The sequence below is a fragment of the Procambarus clarkii genome, chromosome 66 (assembly GCF_040958095.1).
Source record: "Procambarus clarkii isolate CNS0578487 chromosome 66, FALCON_Pclarkii_2.0, whole genome shotgun sequence".
NCBI classification, from domain to species: Eukaryota; Metazoa; Arthropoda; class Malacostraca; order Decapoda; family Cambaridae; genus Procambarus; species Procambarus clarkii.
This window is the reverse complement of record NC_091215.1, coordinates 28,917,620-28,933,883: the sequence shown is the minus strand read 5'-3', so window position 1 is coordinate 28,933,883 and position 16,264 is coordinate 28,917,620. Positions and strand designations below refer to the sequence as shown.

At 39.9% G+C, this 16,264-nt stretch overlaps 1 protein-coding gene across 2 annotated transcripts in view; it reads left to right on the top strand.

Moving 5' to 3' along the window:
* Positions 1-16,264, top strand: part of LOC123751518 (pneumococcal serine-rich repeat protein) — a 318,504-nt gene that overhangs the window by 184,162 nt on the left and 118,078 nt on the right. For both annotated transcript variants that reach the window (XM_069310003.1, XM_069310001.1), the window contains exon 3: positions 14,994-15,079. The gene's annotated coding sequence lies outside the window, so the exon portion shown is untranslated. The remainder of the gene's footprint in view (positions 1-14,993; positions 15,080-16,264) is intronic.

The following is a 16,264-nucleotide window of genomic DNA, read 5'->3' as shown; positions in this document are numbered from 1 at the left end:
CTCTCTCTGCATTTCTCATTTTCCTCCCTACGGAAATTTAACCCCCCCCCCAGCAGGAGAGGAAGCGCCATCTTCATCAGCATTCCACCTGACGCAGGAATCACACGTCCTTCAGGCCCAAGGCGGAGGAAATGGTCCACAGGTCCACGGGTCCACAGGTACACAGGTCCACATGTCTTCCCCTCAATTAAATCCAGTACAAACAGGTTGTATTGTTGCACTCACACCGTTAAGGGAAATTGATATGGCTCCATGGTGGAGTGAACCAGGTTGTTTGGGGTCGTCGAATTGGTCGTTAGTTCAGTTCACAACGGAGGTATTCTACCCTGGAGGGCCGGTGGCTGGGATGGGCTCCGTGTGTCGTGTTTTGAAGGATGCTTTGGGAATTGTCCTGGAAACACAAACCGAAACTGTCCCTATTTCCCGCTTGTTACAACTTGTAATAAAGTTGTTACGTCTTGGCTTAACGGAGGGAGACATCTCCCGTCACGCAGGGTGCAGTCGCACCTCCACAGATCTCCAGTATTAGCTCTTGATACTGGTAATGGCTCAAAAGGGCCACCACTTACGGGCTATTCATGCCCGTGCCACCTTTTGGGTGGCTTAATCTTTATCAATCAATTTTTGGCTTAACGTGTATATGACGTATTAGAACGTTGTTACAACTTGCTATATTGGTTGTTATGACTGGTTAGGAGGTGTTAAAACTTGTTCGAACGTTGTACCAACGTCGTAGTTTCGGTGTGTGTTTGGCGTGTGTTAGATCATCTTGTCTCGGATGGTGACGGTGGTTCGTCGTCTCTTTAGTCGTCGGTCATCGTCTCTTTATGTCGTTGTTGAGCGACTTGACGCTGGTCGTACGTCGTCCCTACACCACACACTATATTGGCACACAGTGGCTTTAGGCATTGTATGTACTAGCTCTATAAATCTATCAATTTTTGCATAACTTCTTGTATGTATGTACTTTACCTAAATAAACATTTATTTATTTATTTATTTATTTATATATATGAGTTGCAAATACCCACCTCAAAACCTTCAAATTCCGCACCAACACCCACCTCTAGGGCCTATATATATATATATGTATGTATATATATATATATATGCAACAATGATCACAAAAACACTGATCCAAGTATGCAGAATAACCACATATGAAAAATAGAAAATGCTTAACGCGTTTTCGGCTAATTCGCCTTCATCAGAGCAAAGTAGAATCATTACATCAGAGCAAAGTTTATTCTACTTTGCTCTGATGAAGGCGAATTAGCCGAAAACGCGTTAAGCATTTTCTATTTTTCATATGTGGTTATTCTGCATATATATATATATATATATATATATATATATATATATATATATATATATATATATATATATATATATATATATATATATATATATTCTTTACTTACCATTAATTTAAAATGTTCTTGTGTTGCGTGGAGGTGTGGAGGCTGGTCGTAGCTCAAGTGCCTCCCTTAGGACCTGCTGGTAATTCACTAAGAGCCGTCTGAGTGCTCGTTGGTGTGTGTTTGCTAGTGGGTGTTTGTTGATGGACACACGCGCAGCTGATGAAGCTGATTCCATACATAGTTTCAAATGTAGATATGATAGAGCCCAATTGGCTCACGAACCTGTACGTCAGTTGATTGACCGTTGAGAGACGGGACCAGAGAGCCGAAGCTCAACCCTCGCAAGCACAACTAGGTAAGTGCTCACACTATACAGCACTTGCACCGTTAGAATCTCCCGGTTGGTAAAAAAAAATCAACCACTTATTAACCCAATCATCAGCTTTCTAGATTTGAGAACCAATCCATACTTTCTCGCGTTCAACGCCAATCGTCACCTTTCTGTGCTCGAGAGCCGGTTGGTAGAGAAGCCGCTCCCAAGATAAAATAGTGAGTTTATGAACTTCAATTGTGATAAAAAATCACAATTAAAGGAGTATGCAAATGAGCTCAAGAATCCTGGAGTCAGGACCGCGAGAGATGTCATAATTGCTCATTTGCTTAGTAATTACAGGTTGGCATTTACTGGGTCAAAGATGCTCTTATCAATTTGGGGGTTGAATATAGTCTTTCAACACCTTCTTCTGTTACGATAAGATGGGATGGGGGGTTGAAGATAGTCTGTATTCACTCCTTATCTGTTGAGGAAAGTTGAAGATGCCATAAGTCACTCTCGTCTACTTTTAGCAAATAAATACAATCCATTTATTTGCTGCTCTCTCGAAGAAAAAGTTTGAGTAAAATCTGTAATTCATTTATGGCTCCATTTTCAATCTATATTCATTCGTACTGTTTATTCATTGCTTTGATCACTGTTTCTTTAATTCTCTCGTTTTAGTGCACTTAGAATCTTGCATGTCGTAATCATGTCTGCTCGGTTCCTTCTCCAGTGGGGTGGTCTAGTTCCCTCAGTCTTGTCTCGTAGCTCAGGAGCTGTCGTTGCTGTATATCTTCTCACGTTTTCTAATTTCCTGTGTGTGTGTGTGTGTGTGTGTGTGTGTGTGTGTGTGTGTGTGTGTGTGTGTGTGTGTGTGTGTGTGTGTGTGTGTGTGTGCGTGCGTGTGTGTGTGTTTGCGTGTGTGTGTGTATTGTTATTTCTAGTGTAGCCCAGAGAGGTGCCATTTGAACAAGAGTGAGGCATTGTTCATGCTGCTTCTGGCTAATAAGGTCAGGGGTCACGCTAGAGTCACTTATGAGTGACACTAGCGTGACCTCTTGAGGACTCTACTTGAAGAACCTCTTGAGTTCCCCACATCAGTGACCTCTGGAGGACTACATAAGACAATAGGGAGAGTTGAGACCTGGTCATTGAGGTTCTCATGTAGAAGGCATCAACTAAGTATAAACTATGAAGCATTGCCTCCATTCCCAGTGTGTGTTGATAAGGATAAGCTAGGAGATAAGCTAGGAGCTTACTGCTCAGTGTGTGTTGAAGAGTAAGCATGGGTGTGTGTGTGGGAGCTCAATCTCTCTCTCTCTCTCTCTCTCTCTCTCTCTCTCTCTCTCTCTCTCTCTCTCTCTCTCTCTCTCTCTCTCTCTCTCTCTCTCTCTCTCTCTCTCTCTCTCCTTCCTATATTAAGTAAAGGAAAACATATGTTCACTCACATTTTTCACATTGTGTAACAAAAAGTGTTCTTTCCTGTCATAAAACTCTTTCCATTAACGTTTCATTTTGTTAAAATTGTGGAACCCAAATTATTCCTTTTGCCGTCGTATAGCTAAAATGTGTGGAGGGGAAAAATGACCTATCGCAGACGCGTATCTGAATGTATTTTTAGTAATATATATTTCACGCAAAACATGGTTTAAATATTTTCGATACTTTTTAAGATATTAATTGATAAGTGTTGAAATGTTACTTTTGAAAAGATTATATAATATTTATTATATGCGTGTATATTATATGCCATATATTATATGGCATATAATATATATTATATAATATATATATATAATATATATATATATAATATATATATATATATATATATATATATATATATATATATATATATATATTTAATATATTATATATAAATATATATATGTATATATATGTATATATATATGTATATATATATATATATATATATATATATATATATATATATATATATATATATATATATATGTATATATATATATATATATATATATATATATATATATATATATATATATATATATATATATATATTTTGTATAAATATTTAAAGTTATCTTTTGTTATTTTACTCTAAATAAAAATAATAATTAAATATACATTTATACAATTAGATGACTGGTGAGCCGTCAATAAATGTATTATTCTTTCATTCGATTTTTTTTTTGTTTACTTTTCTTCAACAAACGAAATTAATTTAAATTCCTAAAAGAATTTAGAATTCTTTTAATAATTCAGTAAAATAATTTAGAATTTTGAAATATAGAAGAAAAGAATTCCTGAAAGAGCAAAATTACGTTCTAAATTTTCAACTACTTTTGTTAAACTTTGAAAAGTTTTCAGTATCTCGTAAAACTTCCGATGTGCTGTTGTCTTATTTTATAAATTTTCATTTAAAAAAAATTAAAAAATTTTATTTAAAATTTTCAATTTATTTTAAAAATTTTTATTTTTATCTCAATTAGGGCTTTATGCTTCAGTGACTTATAATATTTTGTACTTGTTTGCTACATTGCCTTTCCGGCTTGGTGCCTTCTTTTGATAATTACTTACTTGCATTTTTGTTTTTTTTATTTTGTGTTTTATTAATGGTCTGAAAAATATCCTTCCCCTTGAACCAATCCACAAGGGCCGTGACGAGGATTCGAACCTATTTCTTTCTTTCTTTCTTCCTCTTCTTTCCCCCACCCCCCCAGGTAGCGATTGCTGTGGGAGGGGGGGGGGGTATGTAGATTTTTCAGTTGAAGTAGACTGGTGGGGGGGGGGGATTTTTAGGGGAATTTTTAGGTGATTTATTATATTTGATACAAATCAAACAATATAGAGTTAGATTTTAATTTATTTCATAAAATGTTTCGTGTCATACAAACAATTTTTTTTTGTTCCAATTAATTATATGAATTTTCAGGAGAGTCAAAAGAATTAACATGTTTTTCAAAATATTTTATCGATATTTTCCACGAAAACAACGGAAATTGAAGCAATTATAAAATAACTTAAAAATACAAAACTCAATGAACTTTAAATATATTCAGTTTTTAATTTTTTTCAAAATTTATCACCGACTTACATCATATCTCCACATCCACTCCATCATATTTTTTAATTTATTTGTTATACGAAGAATTTATTTATTTATTTATTTATTTATTTATTTATTTATTTATTTATGCATATACAAGAAGGTACATTGGGATTGTGAGGATACATAATATGGTAATTACAATCTTGTAAAGCCACTAGTACGCGCAGCGTTTCGGGCAGAAACTTGAAATCGCTTTCAAGAAAATATAATTCCCGTTATCGGGGACAGGTAGCCTGGACTTAATCTTATGGACGTCTTCTTAAACCACTGCCACATTTACTGCTAGGGGGGAACAGCTGCATTAGTTGAAATGAAGCGTGCCCAATCGTTTCTCTCTCTCGCCCCTTCAACAATAAGCTTCAACTCAAGATTGAAAAAAAACAGGTTTGAGTACCTGTAAGAATGGTGATCTGATTCATAATACGCCTCAACAAAAGGGAGCAAAGATTGAATTATTATTATTATTAATATCTTTATTGACAAAATTAATTACAATTTTGCCTAATCTGAGGATTTTGATAGTCTTATTAAAGTGAGGATAATGGTGGTATTCACTGTCACGCAGGACAGAGGGTCATACATAAGACAATAGGTCTAAACTGTAGGCTGAAGCACATATATATCATGGTTACAATCAATGTTTTAATGTATGGATATGTGAAAACAACTTTCTACTGTGCACTGCCACACAAGGATTGAAGAGATGAAAACGGAGGGTGGCAGCAAGGGGACAACCACAAAGGATCCAAAATGTTTTTGCAAATATGATAACATAACTGAGGTAGTTTGATCCTGCATAACAATGTTTACTGGCGATGTAAACCTGTTGAAACTAGCCAAAAACAGGTTAAAAGTCTTATAAAATTCTTTGACCGTAAGAGGACAAGCTTGAGAGAGAGATGTGGCTGTTCGACTTTAATTGAAGCAAATGCAAGGTAATAAGATTTGGGACACGAAGGGGGGAAGTGGACTGAGAAGATCATATGGAAAGTACAAGACATAATTGAGCCTCTGGGAGTAGACATGACCTCTATGCCTAACACAATAAAACTGTAACATGAGACCTTGGCTTACAGACTTAACAAGGTCTCACTCTCCAAGGATATCTTAGGCAAGTCAGCTACAGCAAACAGTCGATGGGATCATGTTATTATTATTGTAATAACTGATATAATACGGTATTGTGATATCTATAAACTTGATAATGGTTCAGAACGGACCGAAACGTCGTAAATTCTTATTTTTTCAGATTCGTGAGTTGAGTGTCCAATGTTACATTTATTTAAGGCTAGCGGGTATGAAGCAGCAAGTGAAGATAATATTCACTCTTCGGCTTCTTCTACAAAAAAATGATCTCATAGACCAATTACTTGTGTCTCTATCTAGCTTTTCAATAGTTTCCCTCGACCTCCCTGTCCTGTTTTCTTTATTTCTGAATCTTGTTGTGGAGACAGAATTGATAGACCGAACAATTTGATTTGTTGATTTCCTTCGTCTTAATGGTATATTCACGTGAAGGTAAGATCTAAAATAGATTTTCTGGATATCTATATGTCATGCAATTTTAGGAGAAGAGACTGTGGGCCGGGGAGAAATTGTTTTGCAATATTCCTGAAGTTCGGGATTTCAATTGACGGAAATCAATTTGCATCTTGGGCGTTTGATCCAGAGCATCAGCTGGGGTTTCCGCTTCTCCTCTCTAACTTTCTACTCCCGGCAATCATGCCACTGGAAAATAAGCGCCTAACGATTCCAATTAGACAGGCGGTCTGTGAGAGGGGAGCCTAAAAAATATATATATATACTTTTTCCTCTGATTACTTTTAGAGCAATTATAATATTTTCACAGGGGGGTATGTTGATCCTTTTTTAAGAGGGGGACTGGTTTAAGTAGCATAGAGCAGTATAGAGCAAGCATAGAGCAAGCCAGAGGTTACGCTCTTTGTTGCAGACTTGCTAATGAACTTCGTCGGCTCTGTGAAGCTCGCTCCCCACTTTCCTGATCTGAGAATTTTTCCTTTCTTGCTTTGACGCTGCAATAGAAAGTTTGTCGCAGTGATCTGACGCTGCAAAAAATTCCTTGTTGCAGTATGTTCGCAACATTGAAAAGCAAAATTCGTTTCAATAATTTTGTGACAGATGTTGACCATCTACATTTCTGTGACCAAATATTGACCCGTCACTGGAATAACACCTGCGGCCGACTACGGGCTCACCATAGCCCGTGCTACTTGGGGCTTTTAGTTCCAAGTAGCGAATCTTTAACAACAACAAACCTGTAGCCGACCCTAGGGATGTGCGTGTGTTCGATCCCACTATATGGCATCAATAGCTTATATATAGATAGATAGATAGATATATAGATAGGTCTTAGGTACGTTAGGTTAGGTATTTTGCTTCTGTTGACAATTATTTGTAAATAATATGCATGGGCGAAGCCCTCAGGGAAGTGTTCTTTGTCAATAGGAGTGAATAAACTCACTCCCATACTTATTCATGGTGATTCACCTGTCTCCCACGCTCCCCCATGGTCACCCATCTCCCTCCCACCAGACTCACCCATCTCCCATGCATCTCCGTAAGCCGCACTTGCGGCTAACATGGGAGACGACATGTGTATTTTGCCGAGTCAATTACAGATGAATTTAAGCTGTGCCAGGGAGTCCCAATTACCAGGAGCTGTATTTGCGAATACCAATTAAGGATAAGTCTGCCTGGAACTGTGTTCCTCCGGCCTGCCGGACCAATTAGGTGTCGATCGTGAGAACGAAAATGGTTGAGTGAAGGAACGAGGGAGAGGCTTCGACGACGCTGTTGCGAACGACCTCGTAATATGTTCATCCTGGTTCTGTTTTGGGTCCAGTTTTGTGTGAGCATTTGAGTGCTGGATTCAGTTTTGTGTGAGCATTTGAGTGCTGGATTCAGTTTTGTGTGAGCATTTGAGTGCAGGAGTTCATTTTTGTGTGAGTATTTGAGTGCAGGGGTTGTTTTGTATGAGTATTTGAGTGCAGGGTTCAGTTTTATGTGAACATTTGAGTGCAGAGTCCAGTTTTTTGTGAACATTTGAGTGCAGGATCCAATTTTATGTGAGCATTTGAGTGCAGGATCCAATTTTATGTGAGCATTTGAGTGCAGGATCCAATTTTATGTGAGCATTTGAGTGCAGGATCCAATTTTATGTGAGCATTTGAGTGCAGGATCCAATTTTATGTGAGCATTTGAGTGCAGGATCCAGTTTTGCCGAGGGGGGGAGGGGGGTGGACACAAAAACTGGCTGAACTCCTGATGAAAAAGACGTGTCCAAATTTTTTGTTGCAAACAGGACACAAAAAAGTATTTGAGCGTCACAGGAGTGGAATTTTGTAATATCTAAAAAGTTACATAAAAGCTATCAGAATTTGATATATATATATATATATATATATATATATATATATATATATATATATATATATATATATATATATATATATATATATATATATATATCGTCACCCAGGATATCTTAATGTTTTCCTCGTATTGATTCCAGAAACAGGTAACCATTAAGATTCAGGTAACTATTAGGCTTCACGTAACTATTAGGCTACTGACGACCATTTAACGACAACAATGTGGTATATATGTTGTTCTAAAACATGCGAACATAGCAACATACTCTAAACTATTGAACACAACTTGGGTTTCTTGCTTTCATGTGCAAATAAAGTGACAGAGTTCAGAGAAGGAGTCTAACAGATGAGGAGAATTTTCCGGTATTTGGAGAGTTAAATGGCGCCATTTCTCATCAGAGTCGCTGGAAGTAGAGCCATTTATTGATTATTTATTGTCAGGGCATAAGAGATTAGGGTAAGATGGCTCCTGAAAATTCCCTTTTTACCTGGGAAGGTTCTTTATTTGAGTCTTAATGGGTATGGGAAAAGTCCTTCACTTTAGGCGTAATGGGTATGAGGAGGTCCTTCGCATAAGCCTAATGAGTATGAAGAAATCCTTTTGTATGGTGCTTACCTGACAGCATTTATACCTACTAATAAAGGTCTATACTTCATTCATTAATGTTAATTTTCTATACAAGTCTCGTGGTTTATTTATTTCTGTTAACTTTAATGACGTTCCATCTTTATTTTCATTCCCATTTTCCCATTTTCTATATGGAAATTTGCGTATTTGCGAACAAAATTTATGCCATTCACATCTCGAATGCCATAAAAAATTCATATATTTTTGTAGCAAATAGCAGCAATGATGTTTTACGCTCCAGTTGCCATATTTCCATTTTCTGTCAGCTGGTGGTGCATTTGCGGTGTGCCGCATTCTTTTTCGCTTCGTAATAATCTCGTTCAACCCCGGGATGAGCTTCCAGGTACTAGCCAGTCATATTCCAGCAGTCTGCTCGTCCACGACACAATATAATCCTTGTTACCATGTCGTTATAGCTTTTTCCAGAGGTTTCTTTTAATTTAGATGTGGTGACAATGCGGGATCCCCACTCTTTGAGATTTCAGAAGCCTGATATACCTCTGAATCTGGATATATCTCATGGCCTCAGTATATCCCATGATCGCTCGGTATATCTCTGGAGGCACTAAAGGTTGGTTTGGAACGATGTTTTCCCTGAAGAACATCTAGAACAGATTTTGAAGCCCTGAAGGACACCTGGAAACGATCTGGAAGCCTTTAAGTAGACCTGGAATAGTCCTGCAAGTCTTCAAGCTTGTGTCAATAATGTGTCAAAAGAATCTCTTTTTTGGCGCATTATTGAGAGACTCAGACAGTTGTATCTCTCTCTCTCCTCACTATCTCTCTCTCCTTACTATCTCTCTCTCCTTACTATCTCTCTCTCCTCACTATCTCTCTCTCCTCACTATCTCTCTCTCTCTTCACTATTTCTCCTCACTATCTCTCTCTCTCCTCACCAAACAAATGATTTCAATTACTGTTTCATAGTTAAGACAATAAACTGCTTTGATAATCAACATTTTCATCCTCATTCAATAATATGGAAAGTAAACGTTCTTCAGTGATGCACTTGCATATTTTCACCTTTATATTTGTTGAATATGACCACAAAAAAATTATCAGATGGTGCATTTCTTGAGCCGGAATTATTTAACAGTAACTAGGTTATCTTGAGGTTATCTTGAGATGATTTCGGGGCTTTTAGTGTCTCCGCGGCCCGGTCCTCGACCAGGCCTCCACCCCCAGGAAGCAGCTCGTGACAGCTGACTAACACCCAGGTACCTATTTTACTGCTAGGTAACAGGGGCATAGGGTGAAAGAAACTCTGCCCATTGTTTCTCGCCGGTGCCTGAGATCGAACCCAGGACCAGAGGATCACAAGTCCAGCGTGCTGTCCGCTCGGCCGACCGGCTCCCCTAAACTTAGGGGACCCCTAGGTACTTTCCAGCAATTTTAGCTTGGACTATTTAATTCAGTTTCGTAATAAGATTAACAAAAAATATTTCCTTACTGCAGTTGAAAAAGATTGTATTCGGAATTCAGTCACGGTCTTCGACAATGTCTGGAATGCATTTAAGCAATGTATGTCTGGTGGGCAAATCGCTTTGCCTCGGGTGTCAAGTGAGAGAACTTTGCCCCTTTTCAGGAAATAACTTTTTCTTGAGAAAGTTTTGAAGATTTCTTAGTCTCTCTGTCGAGGCTTGCCAATAGAGGATTTCTCACAATCTTGTACTGACCTTCTTGTACTAGCCTGAATGTCCTGACCTTTGATGTACTCTCGGATATGCACTCATCGAGACGTACTCAACATGTACTCTCCAGCCTAAACTCATTGCATAGAGAGTTCGTCTGAATGAGAGGGAAAGGTAGTATGTGTGTGAGTTTATATGTGAGAGGGAGAGACTGTGTATGTGTGTGTGTGTGTGTGTGTGTGTACTTACCTAGTTGTTCTTGCGGGGGTTGAGCTGTGGCTCTTTGGTCCCGCCTCTCAACTGTCAAATCAACTAATGCACAGGTGTGTGTGTGTGTGTGTGTGTGTGTGTGTGTGTGTGTGTGTGTGTGTGTGTGTGTGTGTGTGTGTGTGTGTGTGTGTGTGTATGTGTGTGTGTGTGTGTGTGTGTGTGTGACTAGGGACAACTACAGACCAACCCAAGGATACAGTCCACACAAGCAGTCAAACTTCCATGTATCTACTACTAACTGAACAGAAGCACGAGGTGAAAGGAAACCCTGTCAAATTATTTCTCTAAATTGGCTAAATAACAAATTATCAAACTCCAGCAATCACTTGTTTAGCATGTGTACATTGCGATGCAAAAATCATTCAAAAACACACATATATATGTATCATACACACATCACCGAATAACTGTCAATCTCTTAAAGTTACAACAAGATAACTGAACCACTGGTGTATGACACATGTGGTAAGTTGTCGGAACTCGACCATTGAATCCCAAGTGATTTGGGGTTCAATTGTCGGCTCCAAGGAATCCTATTCCGTTTTCTATGTGTTTTTGTCATATAATTCCACACCTAGGCTGTTTTATTTCTCTATTTGCTCTTTTAATTCTTTTTTATTATAATTTATAATTTTGCATTTTTGTTTGATGTATTTGTTGTTTAAGTTAAAGTATTTCGTATGTGTTAGATGTGTGTATGTGGGCTTGTGTGTGTGTGTGTGTGTGTGTGTATATTTGTGTGAGAATGAGTGCGTGCGTTCATTTGTGTGTGTTCGTATTATCTGTGTCTAGCCTAATCTCACTTTACTCCTAGCCAATCAGAGTTGGTTTAACTTGAACTAACCTAACTTCATCCTACCTGACGTCATATAACCTGGGGTAACTTAACCTAGACTTTAGTAGCCGTGGCAAATGTTAACTGACTTATTCAAGCCTAGGGTCTGGGTTAGATATCCTAACTTGAACTTTCTCTAAGCTTCTCTCACCCAACTAAAGCTAACCTAACCTAACCTAACCAAACCTAACCTGACCTAACCTAACCTAACCTAACCTAACCTAACCTAAATTAACCTGACCTAACCTAACCTAACCTAACCTAACCTGACCTAACCTAACCTAACCTAACCAAACCTAACTTTACTGAACCAAAACCAAATAAGTTAATTCAATTAAGACTTACTGACATCAGCTTACATATTCTAACCAATCCATGACCTTCATAGCCCCTTGAACAAATCCACAAGGGCCGTGACGAGGATTCGAACCTGCGTTCGAGAGCATCCCAGCCGCTGCCTTAATTATACAGCCTACGCCCCCTTATTACCAAAACCAATTTAGGATGAACCAAATTAAACTTAACAATGTCAGTACGTTATGAAACGAACAAGAACTCCACGGAAAACGTTCTTCGAAAAGGCCTTTGATTTATTGTTCGAAAAGCAACTGTTCGAATAATCAGCCTTTCGAATAATCAGTCATTTCACAAAAAACATCGGGATCGCTTTACACGGTCGTTGATGTAATTATGTCCGTAAATGAGAATTTACAGCCTGTTAGACAAAAAGGCCAATGAGTGCTCGGCCCTCTGGCGACGAGGTTAAAGAAATCGGATTTATTTTTTTGTTGTTAAATAATTTCTTTCAAAATTAGCGCGATTATGGAATTTTTTTGTTTAATGTCTGCAGGTTTTGCGCGTCTTTGTATAAGTGGAGACTTATTTCTGTGCTGTTTGGGAAAGTTAGGGTTGGGTAAGTGTCATCCTTGTAAGTGTGTCACCTTGTAAGTGTGTCACCTTGTAAGTGTGTCACCTTGTAAGTGTGTCACCTTGTAAGTGTCACTTTGTGCAGGCGAGGAGTCACAATAACGTGGCTGAAGTATGTTGACCAGACCACACACTAGAAGGTGAAGGGACGACGACGTTTCGGTCCGTCCTGGACCATTCTCAAGTCGATTGTGAGAATGGTCCAGGACGGACCGAAACGTCGTCGTCTCTTCACCTTCTAGTGTGTGGTCTGGTCAACAAGTGTCACCTGGTTTGTTTGATACAGGGACACACGCACGTTTACACACACACATATATTGTAACTGAAAACTCACACCCCAGAAGTGACTCGAACCCATACTCCCAGAAGCAACGCAACTGGTATGTACAAGACGAACTTAATCCACTTGACCATCACGAGTCACATACTTGCTTCTGGGAGTATGGGTTCGAGTCACTTCTGGGGTGTGAGTTTTCAGTTGCATATTGTCCAGGGGACCATTCTGGCTTGTTCGCATAAATTGTGTGTGTATGGGATCTGGTGTCATTGACAAACGACGAAAAGAAACTAGAAAAGGTCCAAAGATATGCAATTAGACTCGTTCCGGAGCTGAGGGGATTGAGCTATAAGGAAAGACTGAGAGAACTTGACCTTAGTACACTGGAGGAATGGATAGATAGAGGAGACATGATAACAACGTTTAAGATTTTAAGGGAAATTGACAAAGCAGCATTGTTCAAAGCTAGGGACAGTGGAAGGAGGGATCAGTGATGGAAACAAGAACCGGAAATGAGTCGTAGGAACGCCAGGAAGAACTTTTTCAGTGTTAGAGTTGTCAATAAGTGGAATAGATTAGACGTAGAAGACATTGAAGCTAATTCCATTCAAAATTGTAATTATAAATTGGATATAAGCGTGAAAAATGAGTTAGTACATAAGTCTGTTGTTGTTATTTTAGATTCAGCTACTCGGAATCAAATTTCCATGTAGCATGGGATATGGTGATCCCGTAATATATAAGACTCAAAAACGTTCGGAAGACGGGGCTATAAGAGCCTGGCTCACCCCTGCCTGCTCATCTAGTTGAATACACAAAACACACACACACATACACACACATACACACACACACACACATACACACACACACACACACACACACACACACACACACACACACACACACACACACACACACACACACACACACACACACACACACACAACCCAACCCAACCCAACACACACACACACACACACACAACACAACCCCAACCCAACAAAAGCACAATTAGGTGAGTACAATTAGGTGAGTACACACACACACGGCCGGAGACAGGAACTGAAAAGTCCCACGGAAAAACTCTTTTAATGTCGAGGTTAATCTGATCACAGCCGGAGCGACGTGTTTTGTGTGTTTTAATTATAGTCACTTTAGGAGACATGCTGAGGGCCTTGGTCTATGTTGGGTTGGGCTATGTTGGGTTGGTCTATGTTGGGTTGGGTTATGTTGGGTTGGGCTATGTTGGGTTGGGCTATGTTGGGTTGGTTTATGTTGGGTTGGTCTATGTTGGGTTGGTCTATGTTGGGTTGGGCTATGTTGGGTTGGTCTATGTTGGGTTGGGCTATGTTGGGTTGGGCTATGTTGGGTTGAGATATGCTTATCTTGGCTTTCTGGCTTTATGCCTCTCTCTCTCTCTCTCTCTCTCTCTCTCTCTCTCTCTCTCTCTCTCTCTCTCTCTCTCTCTCTCTCTCTCTCTCTCTCTCTCTCTCTCTCTCTCTCTCTCTCTCTCTCTCTCTCTCTCTCTCTCTCTCTCTCTCTCTCTCTCTCTCTCTCTCTCTCTCTCTCTCTCTCTCTCTCTCCCCCTCCCTCCCTCCCTCCCTCCCTCCCTCCCTCCCTCCCTCCCTCCCTCCCCCCTCCCTGCCCAATCACATCCTTTGCTGTGGGTCGGAGCCTTTTACTGAGCCATCGTCACATCAGGAGAGCGAAGCCCGCGAGTGGTTTAATTACTCAACTTTCCCTAGTTGGCTTAGCTCTCAAAGGCCATGTTGCACGCCTTGCGTTATGGGGCGCCTTGCAGAAGCGTGCAATGTTTGCAAGAAAACTTTGATGTTTGTTGGTTGTCTGTCTCTCTGTCTGTGTGTGTGTGTGTACTCACCTAGTTGTGGTTGCGGGGGTTGAGCTCTGGCTCTTTGGTCCCGCCTCTCAACTGTCAATCAACTGGTGTACAGGTTCCTGAGCCTATTGGGTTCTATCATATCTACATTTGAAACTGTGTATGGAGTCAGCCTCCACCACATCACTTCCTAATGCATTCCATTTATTAACTACTCTGGCACTGAAAAAGGTCTTTCTAACGTCCCTGTGGCTCATGTGGGTACTAAGTTTCGACCTGTGTGCCCTTGTTCGTGTGTGTGTGTGTGTGTGTGTGTGTGTGTGTGTGTGTGTGTACTAGCTGGTGATAGTGTCACGGGAAAGGGATTTGGGAGGGTGGGGTACGGGACGGAGGAAGAAAATTTAAATATTCTTGCTTTTTTCAGCGCCGCACTGATGCGATACAGAGAGGAAACGCCTACTGCCATCGACACACACATATTGCAGAAGCAATTAGAAGTGCCGGAAATGTGTAAGTAACTCTTGCTTTTCATGTGATGTATTGTGATTTAAATTTTAAATTTTGCCCCGAGGGGCGAGTTTATTGGGCAGCGCCACTCATCTTGTGAGTGGACATACCGCCATAGTGACAGTATTGGGCAGCGCCACTCATCTTGTGAGTGGACATACCGCCATAGTGACAGTATTGGGCAGCGCCACTCATCTTGTGAGTGGACATACCGCCATAGCAGCATGTACAACACTCCCCAATAGGAAGAAAACCCGGTTGTGATGACATGCAATCAAATTGCAGCTATTGCAGAGCCGAGCCATATACCTCTTAACACACACGAGCTGTCCTGGGGCCAGATTCACGAAAGCACTTACGAACCTGTACATCTTTTCTCAATCTTTGGCGGCTTTGTTTACAATTATTAAACAGTTAATGAGCTCCGAAGCACCAGAAGGCTGTTTATAACAATACCAACAGTTGATTGGCAACTTTCCATGCTTGTAAACTGTTTAATAAATGTAACCAAAGCCGTCAAAGATTGAGGAAAGATGTACACGTTCGTAAGTGCTTGCGTAAGTGCTTTCGTGAATCTGGCCCCTGGGTTACAGAACAACTCTATACAAACATCAATCTCTCTCTTAGTGCTGCGTCCTCAGTCACTCAAATAATACTATTTTTCGTTCTTAGGTTTAATTTAGAAAATAAAAATTGCCGATTTTATCGTCGATCTGTATATCTCTTTTTTTATTTTTGTGCCTATTTGCAACAGAAAGGCATTTCAACATACCGTAATTGACCTCAGAATATTCAGATGGGAAAGTTTGGATTCCATCCGGATTCACGGCGGGGCTCTGGGAAAACGCAGCTGCGCCGCCAAACAATAGACGGCGGGAACGCGAACTATAGTTGCTTCATAACAGAGGAATGCCGCAATTTCCCAGAGAGCCTTGAAACACACGCGCGTGCAAAGTGGGTGAAGCCCAGAGTGTGGATTGTGGATGACTGTGTGTGTGTGTGTGTGTGTGTGTGTGTGTGTGTGTGTGTGTGTGTGTGTGTGTGTGTGTGTGTGTGTGTGTGTGTGTGGAATGGGTGAAAATAAATTGATGGGTGATAAGGAGGAGAAAGTTGATGGGTGGTATTGTAACCTATCCTCGCTGTCAATTAGGTCGCGTTTCCTCACGTTAATGGTAAACCAAACGTTAC